General features: G+C 41.7%; 1 protein-coding gene across 1 annotated transcript in view; it reads right to left on the reverse strand.

Moving 5' to 3' along the window:
- Window positions 1–6,039, reverse strand: part of LOC102303884 (lactose-binding lectin l-2-like) — a 33,467-nt gene extending 27,428 nt beyond the window's left edge. Inside the window, exons 1-2 of the mRNA XM_042225084.1 lie at window positions 5,283–6,039; window positions 2,146–2,211 (exon numbers count right to left, since the gene is read on the reverse strand). The gene's annotated coding sequence lies outside the window, so the exon portion shown is untranslated. The remainder of the gene's footprint in view (window positions 1–2,145; window positions 2,212–5,282) is intronic.
- Between the last annotated feature and the right edge of the window lie 890 nt (window positions 6,040–6,929).

Raw genomic sequence — 6,929 nt, forward strand, 5'->3', positions numbered from 1 at the left:
GACTGAGTCAGCTGTGAAAACAACAACACTTAAATAAATGTGGAAGTTGGCTGTACCTACCTGTGTGTGCGTGTGTCTGTGCCTGGTGTATTCCACACTAATCTTTCTTGATTCCTCAGAAGTTATGTCTAAAGTTCTCTGTGGTTGTGTGTTTAGACGCTGCTGGACTTTCTCTCCTTTCGTCTCTGTGCTTGTTTCCAAAACCTTCTCTTCTGCCTTTTTTCTTTCTCTCAGATCACTGATGTTCTTTATTTTCCCTCTTTCACTCTATTTCTCCATCTTTTCCTTTCTGAGAAACTCTTTCTTCAACTCAGGCTGGCTGTAAATTTTTCTCTACTTCTTTTCGATCCTCCCTGCTCCTTCTCTTTCGTTCGTCTATGACAGCTTCCCCTTTGCCATTCTAGCCTGAAATGTACCATTAAGTAATTCTTAGAATTTTTCTGAAGCATTTACGCAGATTAAGGATGGATATTCAAAACACAACTATGTATTAAGCAATAGAGATGCTATCTTTAAGTAAGATGTCATTAGCCGTTAATTTAGACAGTTACAAACTGTCTCAACTCTTATATCTTTAATAAAATGATCAGTGTGGCTCTACCAGGTGTAACATCCAGGCATCCATAAAAAAAGAACATGTGAAATTTAACAGAGTTAGAAGTTAGCTTGCTGGATTCCTCCTAAACATGATACACCAGCTCTGCTGTCACTTCCAACATAAATGAAGACAGGAAACTAAACAGCAGTGACGTTTGTAGAGTTACTGAAGTTGGGCTAGCTGGTATATAATGATGTGCTACGTGATCGCTAGCGACACAGCTATGTTAGCATAAACACAGTGAAGCTGGAGGATGAATGCTAACTCGTTTCCACTTGATAAAAGTTAACGTGAGGGTTCCTGACAGTGATCACTGGCTGTTTTTAGGGGCTTGTTCAGATGTAAAAGAACAAGATAAAAAGCACTGAAACATGTTAAAACACAACAGCCTTAATAAACGCAGGTAGTTTGGACTCCAATGCAGGCTTCATACATCATCACTTAAAAGACCAGCTCTCGGGGCAGAGATAGCTCAGTAGATAGAGTGTTTGCCCCCTGATCTCTTGGGGGTTCAAATCTACCGAACAGCGGCTTTCCTGAGGTACCCTTGAGCAAGGTACCGTCTCTACACACTGCTCCCCGGGCGATGGATTTGTAGCTGCCCACCGCTTGTGAAAGGGTTAAACGCAGAGGACTAAGCATGTTCCTACAGGATTAATAAAGTATACATTAACAATGAGATTCAAGATACGGCAAATTCGATAATATTCGACACACCTATAAAGCAGAAATATCAGTAAAATACACAGGAAGTAATATGACTGAAATATTAATAAAAAAACGTAACATAATTAGTGAATAGGACACTTTTGTGGCGTTTGTCAACACCATTACAAAAAGTGTCAACACCGTCAGACAAAAATCTGATGGTGCTGACAAAATACCGACTTTCTCTCATAACACGTGTTTTTCTGACAGAAGCTTGTTTTTCAACAGCTGCTTATGGCCTCAACAATCTACCTAAATGAAGCTTTTTACAAAATAATTAAATCTTGCATTTCATCGACTTTGGTGGCTGTGACGCAGTTTTATCACAAAGTTGTACCATAAATGAAATTAAAACAAAAAAACTCACCATGGCATGTGCATCGAACAGGAAGTGGTAAAGGGGTCCTCAGAGTGTAAGCTGCCCACAATCATTCCTGATTTTTTTGTACTTTTTAAAAAATCTGATGGTGTTGACAAAAACTCTGGACACGATTTTAATCACTTAAAATATGAAAAAATAAATTTCAGGTGTACATTTTGATATTAAATAAGGTATTGACTTAAATACTTAGTGACTTGATGTTTAATTTTTCTCTCTGTTTTAATATCATCACACCTGCTTGTGGACAGTGGATTTCTAGGGTACTGGTAATGTATTGTCCCTTATCTCAAGAATCACTGACGATGCGAGAGCCAGGAGCAATGCAGTCTTCAAAGACAGGATTTTTATTTCCACATAAATGACACAAAGGCTTCTGTGGACAACGCAGAGACACCAAAGCGAATGTTTGAAAGAGAACTCACTGCAGTGAATTGTTGGACACGGTTGTCCAGCTTACCGCAGCTCAGGTGTTGGACACTGAGGCCATTAGAGGTGACCACTCTCCCTGTGGATATGCGGGACCCTGTGGGAGGAGAGAAAGTTCAGCTCTGATAAAGCCTGTATTAAAAACTAAATGTGTAAATTGTAAATTAATGACAACTGTGTTTCTTATATAAGGTCACAGATTGCAGGCTCTTGTTTTGAAAGCTTAAAATCCACCAGTTGTGCTCCTGATAACTCTGCTTCTGAGCAGCAGTTATAGAGTCGTACATTTTGTTTCCGTGACCTGACAAGAACATGTCTGAGGTTTCTGGGCCCTCAGACAAGAGGACAATTTCTTTTTTGCCGGAGTTGGAAAAACCTGAACTGTGTGTTTCCCAGCTCTCAGAAACTGTGTTTTCTTTCCCCAACCTGATGTTTTAAAGACAATTTGTGATGTTGCACACTCTGTTTTTGTGGCTCAGGCAGCTCTCTCTGATTTGTACCTGGACTTTTTAATTCAGAGACTGTGTGTTTCAAGATGTTTGTGATGCTGCAAGACTGATTCTCCCAGAGACCGAAACTGTCCCTGGGGCCCACCCAGAGCCTGAGTTCAAGGCCTCAGCCAAGTCTGGACCCCTGGAAATGTCTCCCTGCGTCTGCTGGGAGCTCAGCTGAACCGACCCAGCAAGCAGCATATGCCACACCGCTGCCTTAACCTGGGTCACACCAACACGAACTAGACGGTTCCTGCTAAATCCATCTCCACCAGAGTTCACCACAGGTCTCCACACAGTCTCCTAAACTGATTGGTCTCTGCCACTGGCCTCATGACCAGCCTGCTGAACTGTTGCTTCTTTGTTTTGGAATATTTATCCTAATATTCCCAGCCCTTCATCCAGATTGCTCCACCCACCCTGGTCAGGTTTTCCTGTATTTGTTTAGTTTGGGACAACTGGAGGTCAACCCTTAAGGGGGCGGGGGGTTCTGTCATGGTTCTGGGTCTGTGATCCAGTCCTAATATATTTGTTTCGTTGGATTCTGGTTTAAGTAATACTCTGTTTTATGATATATTTGTAGGTTCTGGTCTTTAGGTTCGGCCTCCCCGGGGTTGCACGCTCCATGTGTGTCGGTCTCGTTGTCAACCAACTCATGTCTCTGTGTTTAGTGTTCTTGTCCTGGTCATCTTGGTCTCATCTATGTGCTCTCCTCCTCAGTCTTTGTGTCAAGCTCATGTCCCTTGAGTCTCTGTGTGTCCTGTCTTATTTTGATGGTCTCGTCCTGTTTGCATTGTGTTCAGCTTTGTTTCCCTTGTCTCAAAGCCCTTTCTCAATTCTCAAGTACGCGAGTCCGTGCTCGCGTTCTCGGCAGGTCCGAGCACGGACTCTCAATGTGTACAATTGGAACACCAGCGTACTTGATGATGTCACAGGTCCCCTCCTAATTTAACTGTGATTAATATGTTATGAAGCTGAACTTTAATCTCAGCCAAACCGATTTACTCAAGAACAAAGAAAACTCTGAAATAAACCAAATATTAACGTATCGAAGTTAACTAAGTGACTTATATATCATGTTAACCTGAATAGCGAAAGACCATGGGGGGGTTTGAAACGATGTCCCGGGAGTCCGCTGTTCTCGCCGGCTCGAATAATCCTCGACCTGTCTGCTATGGAGCTGGAGTAACAGACGTCTCTGAAAACGTCAGAGCACTTTTGGAAACGTTATATCTTGATAAATCGAGCAGATATTTGAAGCTTACACAGCCTGAAAATATCTTAAAAGTTTATTTTGTGACCCAGAAAGAGTAATATTTAAAGGTTTTTAGCCCCGCCCGCTCGTCCGCCATTGCTGCATTTGAGTTTTGGACGAAATGCATTCTGGGATATTTAGCTGTACCAAGTCCACACAAGTCACCACCGATGCATGCTCGATAAAACGGGCGGAGAACACATCCGGGACTTTTTCTCATTCTCACCTTGATGCGTACTTTGAATTGGAGCAGTACTTGGTCTCCGACTGATGACGTATCACGAGAACACAAGTACGCACAAAGACGCATTTTGAGACAGGCCCACCTGTTGCCCATCCTCTCGTTATCCTGTCTGTATGGCTGGCTGCTGCCTCTAAACAGATCCTGCATTATTAGCACTGCGTGCTGCTCAGTGATATTCAATATTTATTGTTTACTGTTACTTGTGCTTATGCTGGTTGTTGCTATGGTTTCCCTACTGTGTTGTTTTGTGTTTGCTTCTTCAGCAGGTCATCAAACACAATGATCACCTACAGCTTCCTTTCTCTCTCTTCTGTTTTCCATCTGTTAACTCCCTTCCCAACTTCTCTTTTCTTCTTCTTTGTCTTTCCCATCTCTTTCTGCTCTGATTGTAATAACTTAAAATAAAAAGAATAATAATCGAATAAACTATGACAAGGAGGAGGACCAGTATGGCAAAAGCCGTAAAAGTCAATAATTCTTATTGCTAAAGTGCTGGATGATGACGCCTGTGCTCATGCTTCTTCTTTGACTTCATGTTTTATTATATAAATTGGGATTTTATAATATTCATTCATCTGTAAACTTGGTGAACAATTTCCATGATGCTGCTTTACATGAAAGTTAAAAACAAAAGACCTGCTGCCATTCCATGTAAAATGCAAATGCTCTGCAGATGCAAATCAGCTAATGCAGAAAAACTGAGTGAATTAATTCTATGAAATGTTTGCATGGAACAGGAGAAAAGGAAGTACTTTAAATCATTGTAGTCTAGGAAATATACTGAATGTTTTTTAATTTTCCACATTTTTAGGGGGCTTTTAGAATTTATGTCTGAAACAAATCAGACCTATACACTCTGAGATCAGTCTAAACATACATACCCAGACCTTTCCCTCCCCAGTAACAACAGCTCTGGGGGGACACATCCCAGGTCAGACAGACACACTGTCTGAGGCGTGTCCTGGGATTGGCCCGGGGGTCTTCTCACATTGCACTGCCTGAAATGTTTCTTTTGAATGGGGATAAAATAGCCTGTGACTCTAGAAAACCCACACTCCCAAAGCTCCTGTACAGGATCCCCTGGTTAATGCTGAAACACATGTTAACTGGCAGGAAATTTCCAGTAACCCTTGCGGATAAAGAGCTGGTCCAGAGTCAGCTGGTTGAAACTCATTTACCTGAAGTGATGAGTGAACAGGTTGCTGCCAGCACTGAAAGAGACAGAAAGAAAGCTCAGTGTCAGACTGTGTGTTTGATATCAAGTTGAATTCACCTCAAAACATGAAACAGAAATGAAAAGCAAACAGGAGAAAGCTGCTGCTTTCATTCACACCTGGATTCTTGGAAAACTCTTTCTAAACAGCAGATTTCAATGACACATTTATTCTCTTCATCTTTCCAACTTTTGTCAATAAACTTATTTGTGTTGACAGTTTGACTTCAACTCTTCAAAGTAAATGATCAGCCATGAATTGCTCTCAGGACTCTGTGAAGCCTAACTGTCCTGCTGAGGTGATGCAAACATGTATTTAGGATGTTAGATGAACTGATCCAATAAAGCAGAAAGAAAAGCATGTCACAGTACAGCACAGTGGAAAGCTAGAAAAGGATTAGACTGAACATGTGCAGCTGATTTCATGTCTAAATAAAGGATTATCAGTGTGTTGTACTCACACAGTGTGCTGCTGAGTCCGGAGCAGAGCATCATGTTAGGAGATCTGGATTACAGTGAAGAGCTGATGGAGGATCAAACACAGAGCTGCTGGATTCACTCTGTTTCAGTAACACCTGTGATGTACATGCAAAGCACAGCCAATGGAAAAGCAGGATCTGTTCCTTCTCAGCTGCAGCAGGAAATAAAACTACTTTACATTAAAAGTTATATAAGCCTGGATCAGCTGACCCAGTGACAGCTGGGAGGGGCTCGGATCATCATTTTAAACATGATTAATGGTAGATTACATTTATTTTAACATTTAATACAAATGATTGTGTTAACATGATGTAAATGATTGCAAACATGTTGTTCCAAAGTTTAGGAGCTACAGTTTGAAAATGTGATCACGTCTGGATTTAAATGAAGAGCACAGAAGAGTTCAAAGAGCCTGATCAGCTCAGAGAGAAAGTGACAGTCCCCTGTTCATTAACAGCGTCCTAACAAATGTGATGTGCAAATCAGATCTGCTTGGAGTTTGGAATGATGACTGTAAGAAAACAAAAACAGGTTGTGCCAGGAACACATTTGAATGGAAAACATCCTGATTTGCATGGATTATCTCCACACGTCTCTCTGGTCAGACAAACTTTTGAGACGGTGGGTCAAAGGGTTTACCGAAGCCAGTTCACGAGGAGAACATCAGTACCCAAAGCTGAGCTTCAAAAACACTCACAGTATTTAGAAAGACGTTTCTGACTGTGAAGAGCTGGTGAACTAGTTCCTGAAAAACATAACATGCCACTGAACAGCAGCTACACCTTCATGCAAAAGGTTTCTGGAGTTTCCACTTTCACTGATTTACCTTTATTAGTCCCACAAGGGGAAATTTCATAAGGCTGCTGACCTATTGCACGCAATGGCGGCGCCATCTTACCCTCCGACCACACATACATTACACAAACATCACATGGGGAAGACAGGTCAGAGAGGTCTAACAATGGAAAATGCACCACATGAGGAAAGATAAGGAGAAAAAATAACTCCCCCCAGACTGAGCTCCAACAGGGAGATCAGTCTGAGAACAGAAAAAACACCTCTGCACATGAAAAACTCTTAATACACCAAAGAAACACATGACAAGCAACAGGGGGGGTAAAGGGTGAGAGAC

Source organism: Haplochromis burtoni, unplaced genomic scaffold (assembly GCF_018398535.1).
Source record: "Haplochromis burtoni strain Fernald_Lab_line unplaced genomic scaffold, NCSU_Asbu1 Contig_159, whole genome shotgun sequence".
NCBI classification, from domain to species: Eukaryota; Metazoa; Chordata; class Actinopteri; order Cichliformes; family Cichlidae; genus Haplochromis; species Haplochromis burtoni.